The sequence below is a fragment of the Cryptomeria japonica genome, chromosome 4 (assembly GCF_030272615.1).
Source record: "Cryptomeria japonica chromosome 4, Sugi_1.0, whole genome shotgun sequence".
NCBI classification, from domain to species: Eukaryota; Viridiplantae; Streptophyta; class Pinopsida; order Cupressales; family Cupressaceae; genus Cryptomeria; species Cryptomeria japonica.
In genome coordinates, this window is record NC_081408.1 from 654,640,396 (window position 1) to 654,651,523 (window position 11,128).

The following is an 11,128-nucleotide window of genomic DNA, read 5'->3' on the forward strand; positions in this document are numbered from 1 at the left end:
TCCCGAATAGACTAACTCTTGCTTCATGAAACTACACTTCTTAATGTTTATCAACAACTTTTCTTCTCTCAACCTCTGCAAAACTTCTCAAATGCAACATGTGTTCTTCCTTGGTCTTACTGAATATCATAATGTCATCCAACTATACAATAAAAAAATTACCCAAGAACTTCTTCAATACCTTGTTCATCAATCTCATGAAATTACTTGGTGCATTAGTCATTCCAAAAGGCATCACCAACTATTCATACAATCCTTCATTTGTCTTGAATGTTGTCTTCCACTCATTATTTTCTCTAATTCTGATTTGATGGTTTCCACTCTTCAAGTCTACCTTTGTGTAGTATTTGGCTCCACTCAAGCAATCAATTATGTCATCCATCTTAGGAAAAGGAAATCTATACTTCACTGTGATCTTGTTTATCGCTCTAGAGTCGTTACGCATCCTCCATTTTCCATCCTTCTTAGATGCTAACATTGTTGGCACTGCGCAAGGACTCAAGCTTTCTCTGATCAAACCTTTCCTCAAGAATTCGTATACTTGTCTATTCAAATCCTCATTCTCTGTTGGTGTCATCCAGTGTGTTACTTTATTAGGAAAACTAGCTCCAGGAATCAGGTCCATACAATGACTAATACAAATATCCATAAGCATAATATCACACAAAAATTCATCATTATAAGATCCAATCTTCAATTTCACCAAACTTTGTTCACTTACTAGTATCTTATGATCATCATGAATCCATTCTATCTAATTAGTCTTAGGGTGATTCAATCTCTCTAAATTCATCTTATTCACCATCTCTTCTAAGCCAAGATTATCTGAACTACCCCTATCAATAATAACTTTAGAATACTTACTGAATACCTTACATCTAGTCTTAAACAAATTCCTCCTCTACAAGGGCTCATCATCATCTCTGGTATGACACAAATCTCTTCTCATCACCAACAATTCTCCATCTTCCAATTTATTAGCTGATCTGGTATGGTCTTCTTCTACCAATGCTTCTCTTCCAGTGTTATTTGCCTTCTTACATTCAAAAGCATGATTCCCTTCTCCGTACTTAAAGAAGGTTCCTCTAAACATTATTTTATCTTATCTTTTGTCTTCTTTTCTATAACCCTCATTCTAGTATCCATTAGGTTCTCTTCTCTAGTAAAAATTTTTATCATCCTTCCAGTATTAATTGCCATCTTTGCTAAATTCCGTGTTTTTATTCTGATCTTTACAAGGTCCTCTTCCTCTGGAATAACTTCTTCCTCCTTGAAATCTTCCTCTAGAAAACCTTCCACCTCTACCTCTTTGCTTCTACTCATGTCTTTTGTTCAACTTCTCCTCCTCTTTTAGGTAATATTTATAAGCCTATTCAACACTCTACAACTTGATTAGACCAAGTTCATCTTGTATAGACATTTGTAATCTATTCAAGTACCTAGCAACTTGTTAAATCTCATAATCAATATGTCTGAATCTGACATTCAACTTGTAGAATGCTTCGGTATACACCTTGACACCAGATTCCTTCTCCTTCAGGTTTTGTAACTTCTGGAATAGGTTCACTTGATAATATGTAGGCATAAACATTGATTTCAACTTGCTAACAATCCGCTCCCAATATTTAATCTTCTCTTTACCTCCTCTCTATCTATCAGCCTGTAAATGTTCCCACCAAAGATATGCATGACCTTTCAACTTATTGCAAGAAAATCTAACCTCCTTATCTTCTATGGTGCCTTCAAAATCAAAATTATTTTCCATCTCCATGATCTAATCTAGAAATTAATTTGAATCCAACTTGTCATCATAATTTGGTGGGGTAAAATATGGTCTGGTATTTTCTCTTGACAATGCTCTTATAAAACTCTCTTCATCTGGATCATTCGTCAGTGGGTTTTCTCCTTGTTCTCCAACCTCCTCTTCTTCTTCATCATCTTCAACATGCCAACCTCTTCTCTGGGCCATTTCAATAGCTTCCAATTGGGATGCAATTCCTCTCAACATTTCCACCATAGTAGGGTATACATTTCCATGCACTCCGACACCTCTAGCATTTCTTTGGGCCATCTTTACACTATTCCTCTATAGTTGTAGGTCAGATCCTCAATCCGCTACCCTAAAAAAAAATCAAATAGGACTCCGCAATCTCTGGAATGAAAACTCACTCTAATACCACTTGGTGTAGTCATGGTGGGGAGGGTCCTCAAACAGAATAGTCTAGACCAAGCAGCAAGAGTCACACAATAGAAACAACTCAACATGATGAAGGAAATGCAGAGGCAAACTATATTATATCATGAAAATCAATTAGAAACTGCTAGCAACATGCGGGCTCACAAGTTTTGGCTAACAAGCCTGATTACAAAACATGCATGTTATGAAACATTCGGGCTTTAGCAAGAACACAAGCCAACTCTGAACCTCCTAACCTTTGGATTATTCTTCTATGTTCTAATCATTCAATTATAACACTCAATTACATTGATTTATATGATCAAGAATGATCTAGGACGGCCCAAGATGGAACAAATATCGATGAACAAGAATGAAACATTTTAAACAACAAGGTCAACCTCCGCCAAAGAGATCCCTCCAAAATATCCAAAGAATGAAGTGCAGACCCAAAGGAAGGTCGGTCACATGCCAAGGAACATTGGAAACAATGAATTGGAGTTTCACAAGCTATGGAAATGATCCACCAAAGCTAAATAGGTCTAAGTGGTTCCGGTGTTCTAAGCCAGAAAACTATCTCATATTCCAAGAGTGATAACTTGCTAGAAAAAGATCCAAATGTCCCACAGACACAGGATAAGGTAGATTAACAAGTCCGCAATCAAAACATAGCTTTGCAAGATCTGGTGAGCAAACACAAAGAAACACAAAAAGAAATGTTGAAACTGCAAAACAAGAAATAAACTAAAAGAAAAAAAATTTGGTTGATGCAAGATTGTCATGAACCAGTGATGCTCCTGCATTACATACAACATATGTGATTACATTCAAGAAGAAAAGCATCATTATCAATCATTGTAGGTCTAAGGTATATCTTTCCATCATTTATTTCAATATTTGCAATATTTCATTCAAGGTTAATTCCTAAACTGGGGTTTGACTGAGGCAAACCCCTATTCCCAACCTATTTCCCTTTCTTTTTGTGTGCAGGAAACAAGTACAGAGCTGCAATCTTCAAGAATAAGCATTATTTACAGTGACAAATCGATCCCCCTTTAGAGTGCAAAATTTTCAAAGGACCAGGGTATCAGCAAAATAGTCCTTTCCTTTTAGGAGCTTTTCAAGGAATGGGTCCGAATTTGCTTACATTATTTAGATCCGGGTTTGTGGCTCAATCTGACACCTATAGCTTACTATTTTTGCATTTCTACCTTCATTTTCACCACTTTTACCCTGATTTCAGTATATCAACTGACAAAATAGATAAACCCCCAATCCAATCAGAATTCTTTGTCCTAAATCCTTGTTGGTTTGTGACTAGATCTATTCGATTGTAACTCTTTTGTATGTAATGGTCACTAAGCAACAAAATTATATGTTTTCATCCTTCTTGTGGTAAAAATCCTAATTTGTTCACCCATTACATTTTTGGTCAGCCCAACTCCTTATACCTTTATTTCTTATTTGTGTTCCCAGATTCGCATGTTTATGAAATTTAAAAAATTTATTTACATTTACCAGTTTAATTTCTAATTAGATTATAAAAATTTAGAGGTTAATTTCACAAAAAAACCTAATTTTTAATTCTAAAATTGACCTTGTGGATTGTTTAAATTGAATTAATTGCTTCAGATCTAATTTAGAAACATTCCAAAATTTTAAATTCAAATTTTCGTAGATTTCATCTTAATCAAATTTTAAATTTAGAGGTTTAATTCATAACCCTAATTTATTTTGGTTACTTTGATGTGTGGGATTGCTTCATTTTTCAAATTAATTTTCAGATTTGATTTTAAAACATTCATAATGGAACTTAATAGATATGATTTATTTGTTATTTCACATATGATTACCTTCTTTTTCACTTATATTTATCAAAATCATGTGTTGGATGATGGCTTCTTTCATTTTACACTACTTCTTTTCATTAATAGCACTTTGGCATATAGTATTTTAAGAGTTTCAAAATTTCTTCCTTTCAATCAATTTGATCTCAAAGCTTTCATTTATAGTGCATGTTATTTTATTATTACATTTTTGGGAAAATTCATTTCATATGTAGATCACCTCAAAGATTTTATAGATCCCAATTTGAGAGATGTTAATGGGAAACTTAATAATAGTACCTCTCCTAGGGTATCTAATGTGAATGAAGAGCAATCTAGTAACATGCCACCATCTTCTTTTCATACGCATACCCTAGTGCAAGGGGAGCAAGATCAAAATATTGGTGTTTCTATCTCTCTAGATCCTCCTTAGTCTCCTAGAACCTATCTTAGTCACCAAAACATATGTAGAAAAGATGATGTTATGTATTTTATTCATGACATATCTCCCAACATAACATTAAGAAAAGATGAGGCCTTAGATGATAAGGATCTTCCTTCCCAAGATATCCCTTCTTCATCTACTAATCCTTGTGTTCCTTTTAAACATCATTACACTACAAACATCAAAGAAATTTATTATAATGTTCCTCTACCCTGACAATTAAAATATTTTAATAGGAGTGGATTAACATAATATCAAAACAAGGTTTTAAAGGACGAGGACTTGGAAAATTTGAACAACGAATTTGAGTTGGGCTATAAACCCTTTGTAACGTCCTAAAATTGTACCCCTCATAATTTTTGACTGCATTTGCATCTTTGCCTTAGTGTTTGCACCCCTCGACCTAATAAAAGACCTGAATATGCTCATGCACACTAAAAACACCTTACAATTCAATAATATACTCAAGGGGCACCTTGATCCTACCCAAAAATAGGGAAGGACGAGGGCATGGTGCCTTGGGACCCCTTAATTGGGGCCTATCTTAATCCCCTCCCTTGGACTTAACTCAAATTTGAAGCAGGAAAATCCCCCCTATGTCATCTCAAGTTGGAAAATTAGTTAATTAATCCTACTAGAAAGTATATAAGAGGGATTTCCCCTCTCATTTGATAGATCGGGAAATTACACCAAGCATTCAAGCATTCAAGAGATCAAGCATTCAAGCATTCAAGAGTAATTGATCATTTTCAATCTTTCTTCAAGCTTTGGAGCAACAATAGAGTCAAGATTTCAAGCATTGAAGAGAAGATCATCATTCTACTTCATGAAATCATAATTCCATGTGGAGGCAAGCAAAACTTCACAGGGAGGTATAAGCATTTCATTTTCAAGCAATTCAACATCCCCTCAAAGAGGAGGATTTCTACTTTCAATATTTTCATTTACATTATCTCAACCACATGGTTAATTTTAAAACCAGGGTTTGACTTGAAGGAAAACCCCTATTCCCAACCACATTTCCCTTTCTTTCTATGTGCAGGAAATAGGTGTGCAGTTGTACTTCTAGAATTAAGCTCTATTCGCAGAGACGGAGAAACCCTTTTCGACGTGCGAAAAGTGTGGAGGACCGATTGGAGGCCGCCTCTATCTAGACACATAGTCCCTACAACTTTTTCCTAATTTCGCAGAGTAGCTCTGAATAATCTCAAACTTCTCAGATCTAGGTGCATGACTAAATCCTGAATTTTTAGCTCATTGTTTTCACATACTTTGTCTTCATTTCCAGTACTTTGCCCTATTCAATTAATCAAGTTACAAAAGAGGTTCAATTGCATTTCAATTTCAACCGATCTACTTAATATTCAATCCTTGCATCCTTTGGGATTGGATCTAGTAGATTCATCCCCCTCTTTTGAATGTAAAGTTTCCCCAAGTAAAAATTAAACAGTAAATTCCCACACTTCCATGTGGAGAGTTGGCTAAGCCCCCAATTTTCCACTTTACATTCTAGTGAACCCGACTCCTTACACCCTTAATTTTGATTATTTTATTTAGATCTGAGTTTATGCAATTTAAAATTCAAATTTTCATTGACAAGTTTAATTTTCCTCAATTTTTTAAGAAATTTAGAGGTTACATTCACAAAAACCCTAATTTTTGGATTCAAAATTGAACTTGTCATTTGTCTAAATTGGATTGATTGTTTCAGATCTGAAAATTTTTTATTTTGCAATTCAAGTTTTCATTTACACTTTCAATTTTCAAAAAATTTAAAAAATTAAGTGGTTAAATCACAAACCCTAATTTTTAATTTTAAAATTGACCTTGTGGATTATGTAGATCTTGTATTAATTTTCAGATTTGGGTCTTTGCTTCAATTTGAAAATTCAATTTCCCTCCTTGCAACATTCAAATTTTTAAATTAAGAGATGAATGCATCAAACCCTAATTTTTAAAATTAAATTAATCTTGTGCAAATTCAAATTTCCCTTTAAGCATTTAATTGATTCAATTAAATCTAAAGTATCATGTTGTCCCTCTAAACATCATAAATGTTGGCCCTTAAGTGTGCCCTTTTTGTTCTTCTTTCAATTAATCATTTTATCAAAGAGACTAAGTGTGTCCTATTTCGACTTTCAAGGCTTATTTTTGCATATCTCGACATCTGCAATTCCCATATCCTTCCAGAATTCGCATTAAAATCACAATATCTTGCTTCCCCAAAAATTTGGTAAAAAGTTGGTTGGACCATGTGTTCAGACCGTGCTGCTACCACCTTGGTTCCAACTTTTTCTGCTCAAATTTTGGGAGCCTGATTTGATTGTATTTTACTGCACAATTCCAGATATTTGTGAAATTTTATTGATTTTAGGTCACCCTAAGGTCGAAAACAAATCTGAATTTCAACATTTCTATTTTCAATTTAAATTTTAAAATTAAGTGGTTAACTACATATACCTTAATTTTTAAAATTAAATTGATTTACTCATTATTTCAACATCTCAAACTCTCAAAATTTTAATTAAGAGGTTAGATTTGGACAACCCTGATTTTAATTTTAATTTTCCCTCCTTTCAAACTTTTAAAATTAAGAGGTCATTTTCAACCCTAATTTTAAAATTCAAATTCCTAGGAGATTTCATTATTCTTTCAGTTTATTTTCCCTAGTGCATGAGTTTTAATACTATTAGTCCTACCTATAGTATCCCCATTAGAAGAAGTTGTAGAATTAAGGTTGCCCAAGGTTTAATTATCGAGGAAATTGAGCCGAATTTGGCTATCTTTTTCAATGAGGATATTGGTGCTTCTTCTAATCCTACAAATATTCTTGTTTATCCTCTTGATAATTCTCATAATGATGAGGAATCACTAACTAGGGTATCCATTGATCAATTGGCGAAGATGGACAATCAATTTGACAATCTTCAACAATGGATGAGTCAAGAATACCCAGAAAGTGAAGCTCTCCCATTGATTGAAGGATTAAATAGAATGATTCAAAGTGATAAACATGGTGTTGATATCTTGTGTGGTATTTCTCATATTTTAGATTATAATATCATTCCTATGAAGAGTTGTGCTAAAAACCTAGGTTATACACAACCTCCTAGTCAAGTTAATCATTCCATTCTTTTAACAAATCCTATGACTAGTGTTCCTAGTTTCGCATCAAACATCATGGCTACCTCTACATAAAATTTTATACCTATAAGTGTTGTTCATGGGGCCAATACCCTCTTCTTTCATTTCTCCTACCATGAGTGTGCCGCTTGTTACCCAATCACATTCACCGCCTATAAATGTTAGTCAAGGGGGAAACTCTCTCAATCCTAATTCCTTCATTCCTCCTATGATTCTTCCATGTGTTACCCAATCTTCTCCATTACCTACTTATCATAGTGTCCCACCTCCTTATTCTCAATCTCTTCCTTCATTCAACAATATTCCTCCACCCTCTCAATCCAACATGTCTAATTTCAATTCTTCTACAATCAATAGTCTAGAATAAATAGCACGTCTTCCTTACAACAATAACTAGCTTCTATGAATCAATCCAAGTATAATGTACCCACATTTTATGTAGAAAGCCCATTATCCAATGACATCATTAGAGTCATCCATCCTAAACATGTAAAAGTCCCTCAATTGGAACTTTATAATAGAAAAGGTGATCCCTTAACTCATGTTAAACATTCCAAACTTTGTGTAGTGACTTTTCTCATGATTAAACGTTGTTAGCAAAATTATTTACTAGAACATTAAGGGATAGAGATTTGCAATGGTATTGTTCTTTTCCTCCTTATTCTATTACTTATTTTCAACAACCGGCTAACACTTTCACTCAACAATTTTACAATAACATTGGTCCTAAAGTTACTTTGACTAATTTGATGCATTATAAACAAGGAGTTAAAGAAACATTTATTGATTTTATTGGTAGATATAAGAATTTGTATTGTTAGATTTCTTTTCCTGTGCCTAATCAAGACATTCAAAAGATTTTTATTGCTAATTTACAAAAAGATGTCAAGGATAAACCTCTCTTAACCGAGTTTACTTCCTTTCCATAGTTTTGCGCAATACTTCATAATTATCAACTAACTGAGTCAATTGGAACAATCATCTCCTTCCATGGCTCTGAGTGATAAGGGTGATAGTGCTCAACAATCTTTTGCAATGTTCAAACCAAACAAAGGATTCATCAAATTCAATGACAACATCAACAACAACACTCAAGTAGCAGCCACTAGAGGTGTGCCTCCTTTGTCTAAATTCTTTAAAAGAGAAAAAGAGTTTACTCCTATGAATGAATCTTTGCATAGCATTATGTCTCAGTTAATACAAAGGAATGTGTTAAAATTTCCCCAAATCAAACATATCAACCCATCCAAGACAACTTCACCTTACTTTGATGCTAAATCTTTTTTTCAATATCATCATCAACCTGGTCATGATACTGAGAAATGTTTTTCATTGAGAAGTAAGATTCAAGAATTGATTGATAATAATACTATATCTATGGCAGGTGTGAATGATAAAGGAAACAAATTCGTATCTCCTCCTAATCAGAACCTTCAAATTTGTATTGATCCTTTACCATCTCATTCCACTAATGTGATTGAAACCAATCATCCTTCTTACTCTCCCAATGATGTGACCCTTAAATCTAATAATGTGGTGAACCTTGTATATCAACAAGAACCTCCTAATGATTTGTGCTAAATATTTGATCCTAGTGAGACCATTAAGGCACCCGATGGCCCATTATACATAAGTTTGAAAATCAAAGGTATACTTGCTATAGGAGTGCTTATCGATCCTACTTGCATGGTTAATGTGATAACTGAAGAATTTCTTTATACTTCGCAATTGCATCAAGTGATATATGATGATATTGATGTGATAGTTAAAGTTTTTGATGGATTATCTTGTCCTTCTATTTGGTTTTTAACACTTCCTATTGATGTTGGCGCTAAATGCTTAGATGTTCAATTTGTTATCATTCCTACATCCGATCAATTTCGTGTGAACTTGGGAATTCCTTGGCTCTCTTCAATGAAAGTGATCACTTCTACTATTCACAAGTGTTTGAAATTTCCTCATAATGGTGAAATCATAATTGTTAATCATAGCATATTTCAACCTACACTGAGGCATGGAGATGTTTGTCTTGATTATTTTTGGTCTGAACAATTCAAGCCTCTTCAACCTAGAAGCGATTCTCTCTTTAGATCATATCAAAACTGGAAAAATGAAATGATTTTGTCATTGAGTAAACCTAGAAATCCAACACTTATCATTCCTCTTGATGATCATATACCCCTTCTTGAGGATAAAATTATTCATCCTCCTAAGGAAAAAAACAATCTTCTTCCCAAAGAGGCACCTATTAATTCTCCTAAAGAAAAGAGTTTCCTTTCTCCTAAGAAAAGATATATTATTCCTTCTCCTATGGATGAGTCTACTCTTCCTCTCAAAGGTAGAAAAACTCTTCCTCCTAAACATCAATCTATTCCTCTTAAGGTTAGACCTATCCCTCCTCCTCATGATGGACCCAGTCTCCTTCCTATACCTCCCATTCCTCCTTTATATGGTGTGGTTCCTCCTCTTTCATCTTATAGAGAGAAGGAACCAGTCTCTCCTATTGTCCAACATAAAAGACCTCAACCTATTAATCCTTCCCTAAAAGAATAGATGAAGCCTATATCTGATGAACCTAAACCTTCTCAATCTTCAGCCAAAACTAGACGAAACCGTTGTACAAGAGATCATTGATGGAGACTTTGTTCTAGAGCTCATGAAGTTGCTTCCCAAACCATTTCTTCTCCTAAAACACCAATAGTTGACATGATTCCATTTTCTCCTAAACAAGAAGTTCAACCTAATTCTCCAAGGCACAAAATGCTTAAGACAAATGATGGTTCAAGTTCTATTCCTATTAGAGCTCCTATTCTTATTAATATTGATGAAGAAATAGGTGAGAATGTTGATCCTAATATTTATGATGATGAATATGAATATGTTGATGTTGACAATGACTTATCTACAAAAATTTTAAAAGCATTAATCCTAGCTCCTAGTCAAAAACAAAGTGACTCATCATTAGAGAGTGGTCCTTGTTTGGAACTTGTGATAGCTCCATCTACTATATTCAATGTGGCTCCTCTTGTGTGTTTTCCACCTTCTTGAAATAATGATTAGCAAGATCAAGGGGGGGACATCATTCTCAATTAGCTTTATTAGCATTGTAGATTCTCTCTCTCTCTCTCTCTCTCTCTCTCTCTCTCTCTCTCTCTCTCTCTCTCTCTCTCTCTCTCTCTCTCTCTCTCTCTCTCTCTCTCTTCTCTTTCTTATTTGTGACATTCTTCTATTTGTTCTCCTTATTATTCTATTTTTTGTCCCTAGTGTTGTCTACTTGAGGAGGATGCAAAGCATTGAGATCTCTTTTGGTCACTCCCATGTTGACTCAAAAGACACATGTTCCCTTCTTCCATGGTGGTTTCCTTTATTTGGGGGATGAGGATGATTCTATGCATATACATATACATGATATACATGAGTTATCATAAAAATCATACTGACTCCAAATTTAGCTGAAACCACCTCATGTTTTGTGCTTTGTGTTCATTATCCTTTGATTTATCCTCTCTTGGGAGCTAAATTATTGCGATAACGTGC